Source organism: Panthera leo, chromosome F2, assembly GCF_018350215.1.
Source record: "Panthera leo isolate Ple1 chromosome F2, P.leo_Ple1_pat1.1, whole genome shotgun sequence".
NCBI classification, from domain to species: Eukaryota; Metazoa; Chordata; class Mammalia; order Carnivora; family Felidae; genus Panthera; species Panthera leo.
This window is the reverse complement of record NC_056695.1, coordinates 59,156,658-59,172,047: the sequence shown is the minus strand read 5'-3', so window position 1 is coordinate 59,172,047 and position 15,390 is coordinate 59,156,658. Positions and strand designations below refer to the sequence as shown.

Below are 15,390 nucleotides of genomic sequence, written 5' to 3'. Positions count from 1 at the left end.
TCCTTCATGTTAGGTCAACTTTTTATGAGTAGCATAAGAATTATTTTGGGTTCTTTCCAAAATCAGTGTATGAAATTATTGCCCCACACCCACTCAATCAGAAAATAGTGTGAAAGGGCACCTGGATGGCTCAGTCAGTTGCGCATCTGACATCAGCTCAGGTCATGATCTCACGGTTCATGAGTTCGAGACCTGCATCAGGCTCTCTGCTGTCAGTATATTGATGCAGATCCTGCTTCGGATCCTCTGTTCCCTTCTCTCTCTGCCCCTTCCCTGCTCACGCTCTCTCTCTCTCTCAAAAAAAAATTAATTAAAAAAAAAGAAAATACTATGAAGAAAATAAGTGTATGAATGTTTAAATTAATAAGTTCTGCCAATACGTGGCATAGAGGGTATAAAAAATGAGAAGAACAAGGCCCCTTTCCTCTAGAGGCTCATGATCAATAATAATAGGACAAGCCCATATGAAGGAATGGCACCCATATAAAATTACTATAATCAAGGTCTGAATAAGGCATCATGGTAGTACAAAGGAGAAAATACTTTCTGTGATCGATAATATCAAGAAAGGTATTTTATTGGAGGTGATATCTGGGCTGAGTGTTAAAGAATAGCAGAAATTCATCAGGCAGACAAGAGAATGAATGGTACTAATGACCCTGAAAAAGGCATATACAAAAGTTAAATAATATCCTATTTGTCAAAGGTAAGTAATTTAGAATGGTTAGAGCCCTGGCTAACTGTGGCAGAAAGAGGGAAATTAGATTAAGAAAACAGACGAGATAAAACTATGAAAAGCTTAAACATATTGCCTGGGAATCTGGGGTTAATTCAGCAGTGTTTAATAAACCTTTCTGCAATGTTGGAAATGTTCTATAACTTGCATTGTCTAAAGCAGACACTAGCCACCTATGGTTACTGAACAGTTTAAAAGGTGCTGGTGAGACTGAGGCCATTATTATTTTTGCTTAATTTAAATTAGATTTAAATAGTTGCATGAAACTAGTAGCTACTATATTGGATAGCACTGTTTGAATGATGGGAACTATTGAAAGATTATCTTTAGTGGAATTAAATGATTGGGTTTAAAATTAATCCAGAAATAAGCATAGTTTGTAACAATTCCATTGGATTATATGGTCCATTTAAAATCAAAGATCTTTAAATACTACATATTAACTTGGAGTTATGTTCATTTGTATAAGAAGAGCAATTGCAACTGTCCATGAACTAAAATAAGAATGCCTTTCTAGACAACTCAGCCTGAGAAGGTACAGAGTAAATAATCAAATGCATGTAGCCTCTAATCCATACATAAGGAAGTTAGGCATCCATATTTGGAGTGGAGAAAACATGTTATTAGAGATAAATGACCTCCACCAACTTAAGGAATTCCTTTAAAAGATAAACCTTTTCCAATAATATGCAAACTTCCCAAATCATTCTCAAACCTTTGGCTTATTGAATTCATGGAATTTGTGTCTGAATGATGAAAGAGACAAAGCCTGATTAGAAAGAATATAGACTCTGAAATCTCAGACAAGCAAGCCTGTGGCAACACTCAAGGCTGGCTTGCTCTTCTCTTTCCTCAGTAGATTTCAGCAGAGCTGAGACTCTTTCTGATTTTCCTGGCTGCCTGTTTCACTGTAGGTATGTCTAATGGCACATCTCTTTTGAGAAGACAGGAAATGCTTCCAATCAGCACTAATGGCTGGGATCAAAAGAAAAAGCACCCAGAAAAGGCTTCTGATCAGTTTGGAAAATTATCTTAAAAAGAAACATTGGTAATTTCATTTTGAATTATTTACTTTCCCCTTTGCAAGATGTGTTTATTTTCTACTGCTGAATAATAAATTATTACAAACTTAGCTTTCAAAGTGCTTAAACAATATCCATTTGTTAAAGTACACTTTTTGTAGGTTGCAAGTTTAGGCATACTGTAGCTGAATTCTCATTCAGAGTTGCTCTCACAAGGTCAAAGTCAAAGTGTCAGCCAAGTTGGATTCTCATTTGGAGCTCAGAGCCCTCTTCTAAGCTCATGTAGGTGCTAGAGAGTTCAGTGCCTTGTGGTTGTAGGACTGAGGCTCTCAACTCCCAGAGGGACCTTCAACTTCCTGGTCCATCGTCCTTTCCACAACATGATGGTTTGCTTCTTCAAGGACAACAGAAGAGACAGAAGAGAGTGTCTACTGCTGTTTTGAGCAGTTGAGTTCTGTAAGAGCTAAATTGATGAACTCGGGCCCACTAGGATAATCTCTCATTTGGTTAACTAAAGCCCGTTGATTCAGGATTTAATCAAATCTGCAAAATCCCTTCAGCTTTAAAATAAAACAATCATGGGAGTGATATCCACTCATACACTCATATCTGGCTACGACTAAAGAGGAAGGGATTATACAGGGCTCGTGTACCAGCAGATGGGAGCCTAGGGAACCATCTTAGAATTCTGTCTACCACACATGGTCATGGCAGTCTATACACATCTCTATTCTAATGCTTTATTTTCCCTCCCATGACTACATATGCTTACATATCTGTCTTTTCCAATAAAGACAGAGACGATATTGTAGTAATGTGATCTTTCACACAAACTCTACAATATGATTTTAGAAGGAAGGAAGTCTCTTTGTTGCTCACTCTCCCTCATTTTCATATGATTAGTATAGTGCCTTGTACATATTGACTTATGTATGAATAGAGGTTTTTTAAAATCTTGTTCTCGTTTATATGAATTACTCAAAATATATATTATATAAAAATATATACATCTCAATGCAAAGGGATAGTAAAGATGAATCTTGTGAAAACAAGACAGAAAATAACATTTTAAAGTCTATTGAGAGCTTCTGATGTATAAAGGAGACAATGTATTGTGATAACGCTGATTGATGAGAGAAGTAAGAAATGAACCACTGATATGGGTAAAGAGAAAGTAGAATATAAATTTGTATAAAACAAAGATGAATTACCTCAAAGAATATGCATTTTATAGCTGGATTTGGACTCTTATAAAGTAATAACTTCCACATATTCCCATCTGAGCCTTTGTTCTTCCTTTTTGATGATTTGTAGTAGAACATGAAAACTTAGTTAATGAAAAATGTCTAGAAACAGTTTCATAATCATTTAGTGATTTTTTAAGTCTCCAATACATCTCAGAGTAGAGGAGTGTGTTACCAGAAATATGTAGAAGATGTTAAATTATAGGATGGATTATATATGTGTGTATGTATGTGTATTTGTGAGTGTATTTGATAAGACTAACAAATTTTTTTAGAATATTTGTAGAATATTCACTTATGAGGAGGTTATTAGTCTTTAGCCTGAAGCTAAACTCGATGGTCTCCTCTGCAGTAGTTGCCTTACAAAGCACTACTGATTCTCCTTATGTTCTGCCTACACCACCATCTTTGTTTTTAGACCTGTAGCCAGACTCAAGTCCCAGCAGCCTGCAAAGGATGAGGAAAAAGCGTGACCTGTCAGAAGGTATACTGCACTACACAAAAGAGCAGCATTAACTGCTTGGTGCCCCCCCAACCCCACCCCTGGCCAATTTATATAGATAGAAATCTAGAGAGTATGTGTGAGAATGGATATTATGGGTATGGAATAATGGGGAAAGGAATATAAAATTGAATTAGGCCAAATTTATTGAAAGGGTCTGTATTAGTCAGGATTCTTCAGGGAAACAAAATATAGATGTGTGTGTGTATGTATGTATGTATGTATGTATGTATGTATGTATGTATGTATGTATATCTATCCTGGGCCATACTAGATATTTAATGCTTAACCATGGGCCACCAAGTTATCATGTGAACTGAACTTTCCATTGTGAACTGGGTGTTGTTTGACACACAAAGCCATTAGGTTGGCACAGTAGCATTCCATTATGAAATGAAAGGTGGTATGGATGAGATAATGCTTGAGTAGGCCCGGTAGGAATAAGGTTCATGAGGAAGTAGGCAAAATGCACAAGACCCCTATTCCTGCTCATTGCTTTCTAACTCTCGGCTTGCACTTTTGACCTTATGGGAAATTTCCTGTGACCAGGTGCCTGAGGGAGAGAAAATTTAGGCCTGGTTTACAGATGGTTCTGCACCATATGTACGCACCATTTGAAAGTTGTCAGCTCCATTGCTATAGCCCTCTCTGGGATATTCCTGAAGGAGAATGGTAAAAGGAGTTCCTCCTAGTGGACATAGCACTTTGAGCAGTGCACCTGGTTATTTATTTTGCCTGGAAAAAGAAATGGCCAGACTTAGAAGTCTATGCCTATTCATGGATTCTGACAAATGCTTTGGTTGGTCAGGGACTTGGAAGAAATATGGTTAGAAAATTCATGACAAGGAAGACTGGAAAAGGGATTTATAGATAGACCCTTCTGAATGGGCAAAGATTTTCGAAGACATTTGTATCCTTTGTTAATGCTCATCGAAGAATGACCTCGACAGAGGAGGAAGACCAGTTTTGTGGATATTAGTAAGTTTCTTTTCCTATTCTTGTCATTGTCCAATGGGATCCTGAACAAAGGGGCCATAGTGGATGCAGGTTATGCATAGCCTCAACAACATGGACTTCCATTCACTGAAGCTGACCTTACTATAGTCACTGCTAAATTCTAATCTGTCAGCAACAGAGACCAACACTGAATTTTCAGTATGGTACCATTTCTCAGGATGATCAGCCAGCTAACTGATGCAGATTGATAACATTGTTCTTACTACAATAGACACTTATCTAGATATGGATTTGCTTTCTTTGCACCTAATGCTTCTGTCAAAATTACCATCTGCAGACTAATAGAATGCTTTATTGCACATCATCAAATTCCACACAACATTGTTTCTGATCAAAGAACTCACTTCACAGCTAAAGAAGTACAGCAGTGAGCCCATGCTCATGGAATTCACTTATCTTACTATGTTCCCTATGGTAAGCAGCTGGCTTAATATAATGGTGAAATGACATTTTAAAGACTCGATCGAGTGCCATGCCAACTAGGTGACCATATTTATAGGGTTAGGGCAATGCCTTGCAAGAGGCTGTGTATGCTCTAAATAAGCATCCAGTTTATAGTACCATTTCTTCCTTAGTCAGGATCCACTGGTCCAGGAATAAAAGCATAGAAATGAGAGTGGCACCATTCTCTGTTACCCCTAGTGTTCCCCCAGGAAAATTTCCACTAGCAAAATCTTTGCTTGCAGTCCCCACAACCTTATGCTCTGCAGATCTAGAGGACTTAATTCCATTGAGAGGAATGCTTCTACCAGAAGAGACAATAATTAAACTGTTGGATGGGAAGTTGAGGCTGTCACCCACCCACTTCGTGGTCCTTACCCCATTGAATCAACATTTAAAGAAGGGAGCTACTATACTGACTGGGATGATTCATATTAATTGCCAAGGGAAAATTGCTACTACAAAATGGAAGTATGGAAGATTATGTCTGGCACACAGGAAATCCATTAGGATATATTTTACCAGGTCCTGTGATTAAAATCAATAGAAAACTAAACCCAATTCAGGCAGGAATGCTAATGGGTCAGAACCTTCATGACTGAGGTTTTGCGTCACCCTACCATGCAAAGAACCATAACCAGCTGACATGGTTCCTGAGTACAGATGAATAAAGAATTGGCAGTGGAAGAAGGTGGTTATAAATAACAACTCTGCGTGGCTAGTTAATTTTATATCACAGCATTTATATTATAGGATATCAAAGAAGATTGAACATTAGGGGAGGGCTTTGACTTCTTTTCTGGATCATGTTAAATGGAAATAAGACTTAGTGTTTAATTTTAATAGTAAGTATGGTTTAATGAGATATGTGGGTGTTAAGTTAACAAGGATGTGGCCATGATGGTTTTATTTGACTATCAACTAGTCTAAGTTTTCAGTCAAACATTAATTAATATGTTGGCATGAAGGAATTTTTAGATGTACTTAAACTCTATAATCAGTTGACTCTTAGTAACGGAGATTATCCTAGATGATGTTAGTTGGCCAATTCAATGATTGGAAAGGACTTTAAAAGCTGAAATTTCCTGAGAGAAGATGAAATTCTGCCTATGGACAGTAGCTTCAGGCCATGGTGGAAAGTTTCAGCCTACCATTTCTGAAGGCCCACTGTGTAGATTTTAGACTTGCCTAGCCAGTTTGCATGATTATAGAAACCATTTATTTGCAATATATCTCTTAGTATATATCTCCTCCTGCTTCTGTTACTCTGGTTGAACTCAGACCATTACAATAGGCATTGGAGCATTGAATGAACAGTGGAGAGAAGAATGGTTAAGATAGAAAAGAATCAGATTTCATTTATTAGGTCATGTACAAGACAGTTGATATGCACAGAAGCAATTTATGGCCTGTAAAAATTACTGTTAGCTTGAGAGGAGACTGGTAAGAGGCTAAGAATGAGGCCAAGATTTTTTTTTTTAATACAGGAAAGACCAAGAAGTGATCAAATAAAAGTAGTAAATTGATTGATACCTAAAACAAATTTAGTTCTCCTGGTAAGCCTCTCCTCCATTCCCCCTGAATTTACTTTCTCTTGTTCCTTTTCATGAAGGCAATTCTGAGGCCAACTTAGGAATGATCCTGAAGTATTAGTGTTTCCATCAGGACTAATACCCCAGTATGTGTAATTCCTAGGAAGTTTGTAAAAATTATGTGGGATGCATAATGTTTTCTGGAAAGCTATTGTTGAAACTTCTCTGAGGTTTTTGGAACTTTATTCTATCAGCAATTAGAAATAATTTCTTTCTCTTGCTGAGCTAACCTTTTGAAGGGTAGCAACTCTGTAATTTCCTCTCATCTAAAATTTCTCTTTTTTTTTTAAAATTGCTACTCCCTATGGATTAGATTATTGCCTACAGTGCTTTATATTTTATTTTATCCAGTCCATATTTCATTAATTGCATCAGAGGTATGCCAAGATTTTTTTCTTTTTTTTTCTTCACTTAGTACATTTTGTCTTAAAATTAGCATTAGTTCCTCCCATATACTGGGAATTTTTAGCTCTCAGTTTTGATTTTTCAAGCTATGAGACTGCTATTCCATAGAAGAGACTTTATCATTGGTCATTTGTGTCAAGAAGAAAGAGACTTCCTGAGGAGCTACCCTGTGGCCTCATTTTGAGGACAAGAAGAATGCATTTGGCTCCAACCAACTTGACTACTTGCTTTCACTGAATTTTCCCAGTCCTTTCTCTTCCAAGCTTTCTTCTGGCACTGCTTCACTTTGATGACTTCTTTCCACTCTCATACCTAAAATTATCCTGCCCAGCCTAAGTGTCATCTCTTTCAGGATGTCTCTCTTTCAGGAGATTTTAATTTATCACTTCAACTTGAAGTGCTTTCTTTTTCCTGTGAATCCCTACAGTAGTGATGGCAAGTATATTTCTGTTATGAACATCACTAATCATCATGGCATTCTCTCAAGCTGGGCCATTGCCGAGGAATCCTTACTATCACAGCACAGTATAGAGCCACTACAATTTCTTGAGTTAACATTGGAAATGAAAATTAACTGTGATCCTCTCATCTTTCTCATGAACTAAACTGTAAGCAACTTGAAGACAGGGCACAAGTCACCTTTATATTTCTCACAGTAAACAGTACACTGAGTTGAATGTATTAACTATCTCATTTCATATAGCTGTCTCCCATGTATTAACAATAATCTGTTCCTCAAACTCAGAACATCTGAATGAAAATGCTAACCCATAATTTCCCATTATTTTAAATGGGAAATAATATAATGAATTACAGGTCAGCCACAAACCCCCAATTTCTTTAACAAAAAACGGTATATTTTTTATATATAAGTACCTGTTAAATATTTCAAACATTTCTTCCAGATCACCAAATGTAACTGATATGCCTATTAAAAAACAGTTTGTTTGCAGTAACATGGCATTTCTTAGTGCCAGCAACATCTAAGATGAATACCCCTTTGTTGAGATTTGGCTAGCTCCTCAAAATGTCCATGCTATTCCAACATTCTATCAATTCTATTTGGAAAATTACTTTTCCCCTTGCAATTTGTTAAAAAATGTCATATTGGGCTTTAGAGACATAAATGTAATTTTTTCTATATAAATATTGGCTGAAAATACTGTGTTAAGAGACACATTTTCTATAAAGTTGGGGCATTAAAAATAAGGCAGCCTTCTACCAGAAAAATATTTAACTGTGTAGATCTTCTGTGCAGTTTTACTTTATTTGTGTATTTAATATATTGTTTATTCATCCAATGCAACACACATTTATTGATTACCTACCAGGGGTCCGGTGTTATGTAGGCATTATGCATGCAAATAGAAAATAAATTCCTGAAAATTAACCAACATTTTAATGAAGGGTAAACACATAGAAAGAAATAATTACAATACAAGTTAACACAATCTCTAGTAGCCTTGTGAGGTTTTAGTAGAAGTTATTAATTTTCCCATAGTAATTATTTGAGGCCTCACAGAAGAGGGGCGCAGGGACGTATGACTTACTTTAAAGACATAATAAGAGTATAGTAGGTAGACTGGTAAGAATACTTACACAAAGTTATATTTAAAAAATGTTATGTTTGAGGAACTTAAAGAAGTGTTTAATGTCTACAGTGCAAAATTTATGATAGGTGGATAGAGAGAGGTACGACTTAGAAGTTAATTGGAGCTAGATCCTGAATATTATATTAAATAGTCTGGAGTTTGGACTTTATTTCTTGGTGGTAAGGACCAAATGATGGCAGTGAGGTTGGAAGAGAGCTAATAAGACCTCATTTTAGAAAGACAACCTTGCTGCTTATAGGTTTTAGTGAGAAAATATAGACAGTGCACAGTAGGTTTAGAAACGATAAAGGTCTTAGCCGATGTTTTTAAATGCTCTAAGCGCCATGTACTATGGTAAAAGCCAAAGGCACCAACATACTTTTATGAATTGCAAAATATTGATATCTAAAAATTCTAACTGTAAGAAATTTTCAAAAAATTATTTCCATATAATGAAACCTGACTGCAAGAATAGGGCTAATACACAGCCACTAAGGAGAAGGATTAAATATTGTATGAGATGCTGGGGCTGATCATGAAAATGTTTCAGCTTTTGCTCAGACAGGGATCCTTGGGTTTGGGCTTCTGGAGCAATTTAGAAATACAACCCCAGGCTCTTCTTTCCATCTCATCCCCCCAGGCATCCCTCCTTTCTTCTACTGAGAGAGAGCCTCATTCATATTCCTTGGTGCAGCCGACCTCCAGCTACTATTCTCTTGTCATGCCTGAATATTCCTTTGCCCCAGCACTGGTCGAAGATAGGTCAAGCTGGTACCTCTGCCAGATCTTCATATGCAGTGCCACTGAAGTCTGAATAGGCTGGGAAAGTCAGCTTTGTGCATGCCTTTTCTTGAGTCTCTAAGAGGGACAAATTTCAGTCAAGCAGTTCTTTTTAGGAACACTTTTGATAGCCAAGGAGTTTCACCGAACTCTGATGCCTTATGTTTCAAAGCATGAGGTTAAACCTGCTGGGGGTATATCAGAGCCACAGCAACTCAAAAAGAAATGTAAGAGAGGGTAACCAACCTAGAGAAAAATAAGTAGCAACTAAGTATAATTGCGAGCAGTGAAATTTATTTGCAATCATATTCGAATGAAAAAGTTCTTTTCTCCTTGTTTTAATATTTAATCCCATCTTATGAACAAAGAGAAAAATATTAGCAGGTCAAAAGACATCCAGGTTATTTTAAAGCTATATGGCTGTTTTGAATCTAAAAACTTCATACTGAGTCATAATATGGCAAAAATATATTTGTCAACTTGATCCTTTTCATTGATTAAATGTAAAATGTGATTTTGTTTAAAGGAAAATATTGTTGAACAAGTAAATCTTAATCAAGCATTTTAAGTCTTGGAATTTCTCAGGTACTAAAGTTGAGAGTACTATTTTTATGTAGGAGTTCACAAATTTGTTCAAAAAAGTTACTGAAAAGAAAGAAGTATTGAATGAAGAAAAAGTTTGCTGAAGATTTTTCTTTTAATCTCTAAGAGTGTACTTTATGTGACGGAACTAAAATCCTAGGTTTCTTTTCTTAGAAAAAAGACGTAAAATGTTGAGAAAATAACTAAATTGGGACAAATGGAATTAAATATTTGATGTTCGTTGAATAATCGTAAATTGATTGCTAGCGTTGTCTAGTTTCTAAAATATACATGAGGAACTGCATAGCTTTCTTCTGATTGTACTATTTCCATTCATATTGAAGTTATTTTATTTTGATTTATTTGCAATGATGCTGAAATTTGGAGAATTATTAGTCTTAAATAACTTGGCTTTGTGATAAATGACATCAGTTTATCCATTCAAAGAAAAATTCAGGTTTGGAGATTATATTTGGTTTTATTGAAAGAAAACATGCTATCTTTTCAAAACTAATAATTCATGTTTGTATTTTTTCTTCTTTTTTAAGAACATTTTGCAGGGGTAGGCAAATGAAGTCAATTTGGTACTTTACAAAATTGCAGTAAATAAGTTCTAAACCCTATAATATGGGGAAATAGACTCTTTTATATTTTAAATGGGAGCATACATTGATATAACTGGAATTAAGTGAAGGTTTATTCATCTAATCACAAATGGAAATACATGTCCTCTGTTCCAGCAGTTCAATTTTTAGGGATTTGTATTAAGATATACTTTCACATGCACAGAATAATGTGTGTAAGAGCAGCCATTGCAGTACCAAAATGTGTGCATTACTGGGGACTGCTCAAATAAATTATTGTAAATCTGTCCAATATAATGCCATTCAGACATTAAAAAGAATAAGAAAGCTTTATACGCAGTGAAATCTTCTATTTATATTACATGAAAAAAATTCAACACATAGAAAAGGCTCCTTATCATGCTAATATTTATATGTTAGAAAAGAATTCTACATGTATGTAATTATATGTGTACCTGACATCTATGGAAGGATAGCCAAGGAACTAGTTACAGTGGTTGACTTTAAGAAGAAAAGCTGGGTAGGAGTGGCAAAGAAAATAATTTTTTATTGTATACACTTTAAATTTTTTTTTTTGTTTTACGTTTATTTATTTTTGGGACAGAGAGAGACTAGAGCATGAATGGGGGAGGGGCAGAGAGAGAGGGAGACACAGAATCGGAAGCAGGCTCCAGGCTCTGAGCCATCAGCCCAGAGCCCGATGCGGGGCTCGAACTCACGGACTGCGAGATCGTGACCTGAGCTGAAGTCAGACGCTCAACCGACTGAGCCACCCAGGCGCCCCTGTATACACTTTAATATCATTTGAACTCTCTTCCCTGTGCATTCATTATAAATTCAGAAAAATAAAATAATTCTAAAAAATAAAAATAGAACTTCTGGCAGATATTCATTTTTCTTATTAACTTAGAATAATCTTTTAAAATTACCTATTTATGTTTTTTGAGAAGATACTAAAGTAAAATGTTAGTATCAACAAAATAGAGCAATATTTCTAAAGTTTTTTTTTTCCATTATATAGTTGTAATTCTCATGTTGTTTCTCATGAATAAAAATTTCAGGGTTAGCCCATTTATTACAGTGACCTTGATAACCAAATGAGACCACCTGGTAATTATTTTCGTCCTGGTGATTGGGTTTTAGTGTGAAGGCATTTAAATGTATAAAGCAATTATATCATGAAGTGATCTTAGAACATTGAATGTGGTCTTTTTGGTGTTCACATATAGAGAAACAGCATAGTTTCACAACTGGTGAGTAGCCATTTGGTTTCCTTACATGTATTTCTGTAACTTTGAAACTTTATTTCAAATTACACCCTTTTGAATGAGCTGTTATCAGTTAAATGAGATTTCATGGAATATAGCTATTGCAAGTATTTTTCAAAATATTCAGGAAAGACTATGTTTTATAAGATTTGGCAACTGAAACATGTTGGCAGACTATTTCTGAAGAACTGAAAATTCTTCACATACAATGCTTTAGCTATTGATATTATTCCTGAATAGTTGTTTTACTTAGTTTACATATCTTGTCAGAGTATATTTCTGATAAAACAACAATCTCTCAAACAATTGGAACACAGCAATAGATACCCCTTTTTCATCCTCTACCTTCCCCCCCTCCCCATTTTCCCATAGAATCTTGACAATTCTACACTCGGCACACAATCAAAAGACAATTTTCATTTCTATTCTTAACTGTTCTTCACATTGTTAGAAGGAAGACTGAATAATTCTTCTGGGTCCTTACAGTAAGTCTTAATGACTCCAAGAATTTGTGAAGTAAATAGAATCAAGGTTGATTGAGAAATACAATGATAATGTATATGAACTTTTAATTAGCACCAGTGTATAAGAGTAAATCTCTTAAGTGTCTTTAATACCTTATTATAGACAATCTTGAGTTAGTGGATTATGCTATATAATTATGTTATAGTTAATGTTTCTGATTTAATTTCTTGTGACCTCTTATTTTAAATACACTCATAAAATGTATTTTCAATCCAACTACATTTTAATAGTAATAGTAATAACAATAACAACGACAACAGATTAAAGTGCACTTTAATCTTTTTTTTTTTTAATTTTTTTTTTTTTCAACGTTTTTTATTTATTTTTTGGGACAGAGAGAGACAGAGCATGAACGGGGGAGGGGCAGAGAGAGAGGGAGACACAGAATCGGAAACAGGCTCCAGGCTCCGAGCCATCGGCCCAGAGCCTGACGCGGGGCTCGAACTCACGGACCGCGAGATCGTGACCTGGCTGAAGTCGGAGGCTTAACCGACTGCGCCACCCAGGCGCCCCAAAGTGCACTTTAATCTTTCAGATACTCTGATGCACATTTATAAGAGTTCAGATGTTTTGTGTCACCATTCAGTTGTGTAATTTATGTGAATTAGTTTTGTCTTCATTTTTTAATGGGTGAATTTAACTTGGTTGCCGAACTCCTATTTTCACAGATGGCATAAGGTGCTTAATGTAGTACTTTAGATAACTAAGTCACTTCTGAATTACAAACATAATTTTCCTCCCGAGGGAGTCTGACATAAGTGCCACTGTTTGGTCATTCCTGTACTGTGGTATTCCTTCCCATTTAATCTGGGGGCTCTGTAGATTGAAACCCACAGCTCCCTTCCTTGGTCCTTTGTGGTCTCTGTTCATGTGGTCTGTTCCCCTGTCCCAACTCTTGGCCAAAGTCCATTCAGTCTAAAGATGCTCTGAGTGTACTTGTACCTTCCCCCCACCCCTTGGGGTTATGTCTTCTCATCTGCTCTCTCTGCCAACTTTAGTCCTGATGAACTTTGTAAGGCATGACCTTAGACTCATCCATGGAAACACCAGTCATTTCTAATCTCCAGTTGTGCTTTGACATATGGGTAGCTCTCTAAAGTTTGAGGAGCTAGAATTTTTCTTTGGATGTTTTCCTGTGAAGAAAGATATAAATTCTCTCCACTGGATTTTGTCAATCCCTTCTGGGCATTTAGATACCATTTTCTTTACTCCCCCAAGTCAACAGGTCTGGAACTCAAAAGTGTGGGATTCTGGCTGTCTTCTCAGGGACCCAGAAAGCATCTAAACCTTAAAGTGTTGCCTTCTAATATTCTCCAAACTCTTCCTTATCCAGAAGTGTGTGTGAGCACATGTGTGTTTTACTAGCTCTTTCCTGTATGGCAGGGAAGCTGCTGTTTGGTCATCATTCTCAATCTGCTTTTACTCTATGCTTGTTTCATAGACTTTATTTGTTCCTCTAGGCTCTGCTTCCTGTTATTCCAAGACAAGACTTTTTTTTTTTTTTTTGTAATTCAAAACCACAAACTGAAAACTGCCCCCATAATAAATGCTGAGGATCTTACATATGAATAACTCTTTGGCTTTTAAACAATTGTGTTTGTTTTGAGTTTCAAAATCTATTTAGCTTCTCAATTGAGTTCTTTGTTCTAAGCTGTACTTGAATGCCCTACTGGGCTGATATTCCTACCACTTTAATACTGAAGAAAGGGTAAGGGTAATAGGAATGGAGGGGAAAAAAAAGGGAGTTTAATGTCAAACTGTCATTCTGTACACATTCACGCATCTCGTTTATTTGTAGAGTCACACAGTAATACATTTGTGAAGGATACGGAAGTGGTCTAGTTATGGTAATCATGTTATATACAAAGGAGTGGAGTCTAAGACATTATTTTCCCCCAAGATCACAAAATTGGCAAAAGCAGACTAGAACCTAGGCCCTTTGATTTCTTGTAATATGGCACAGTATTCTTCTGCTATTCTTTATAATCTATTTCATTTTAATTTTAACTGCCCTAAGCTCCTAAGAATAGACTTCTATGAGTTATTTGCATGAAAGTTCTGTATTTGTTGTTGCAGAGGTAAGGCACAAAATGACATAGTGGGTGAAATGGATATCCAGGGTTTCATATTTATGCCTAACATACCTAATATAACTTTCCATGTTTTATCTTTTTTTATTATGAGATAGTTCTCCTAAGCCACCTGAAATCCACATTCACAATATACTTTCTTAGATTTATATATGTGTATGTATTTAAAGGAACAGGAGCCTAAACAACTAATAAATCATACTAACTTCAGCATTTCACTGTCACACTGGAGTCCTTGTGGGTTGTATATGTATGCACCAGAGAGAAGTTGGCAGGTACCACATACGTATTGTGTAGGTTCTTGGGGGAATTGGATTTTATTCTATGTGCAGTAAGAAGCTACAAGACTTTATAAGCTAGAGGATGAAGTGATCTGATTATCATTTTTTTAAGGAAAAGCTTAACTGCTGAGGAGAGACCAAACTGAGAAACTGTAGTGGCAGAGGGACAACGAAGTAGAGCAGAAACAGAAGAGAGGAAGCCAAAGAGAAGAACTGGTGTGGCTGCCCACGTGAGATACCTTCTGTCTGAATGAGGGCGATGGGAAGGAGACAGAGACGAAACCAAGGATATGTGTTGCAGACAAGAGTGGATGGTGCTTCTTGTGTTCTTTACCTGGGCTCAGGACAGAGGGGTAAGAAAGAGTCAATAACTCACTATAATGCTCTCATGTGGCTAAATGCATTTAATTTTGTTTCTCTGCTAATCTAATATGAAATCAGGAAGAACTGTCGAGCTCAATGTGTAATAAATAGAAAGCGGTTAATACCATATACTCTAATATTCTTATTCAGTATTATTTCAAAAGATACAATGCTTAAAAAAGTCTTTAAACAAATTTTTTTTAAACGTTTATTTATTTTTGAGAGACAGAGCGCAAGCAGAAGAGGGGCAGAGAGAGAGAGAGAGAGAGAGACACAGAACCCAAAGCAGGCTCTAGGCTCTGAGCTGTCAGCACAGAACCTGATGTGGGGCTCAAACCCACCAACCATGACATCGTAACCTGAGCC

The 15,390-nt window shown here is 36.2% G+C and overlaps 1 long non-coding RNA gene across 2 annotated transcripts in view; it reads left to right on the top strand.

Moving 5' to 3' along the window:
* LOC122211156 overlaps positions 1 to 15,390 on the top strand; it is a 248,912-nt gene that overhangs the window by 156,785 nt on the left and 76,737 nt on the right. The window contains exon 1 of one of the 2 annotated variants that reach the window (XR_006198523.1): positions 14,784 to 15,014. The exons of the other annotated variant lie outside the window; for it this stretch is intronic. This is a non-coding gene — a long non-coding RNA (uncharacterized LOC122211156). Of the gene's footprint in view, positions 1 to 14,783; positions 15,015 to 15,390 lie in introns of those variants that run through there. 2 annotated transcript variants of the gene reach the window in all.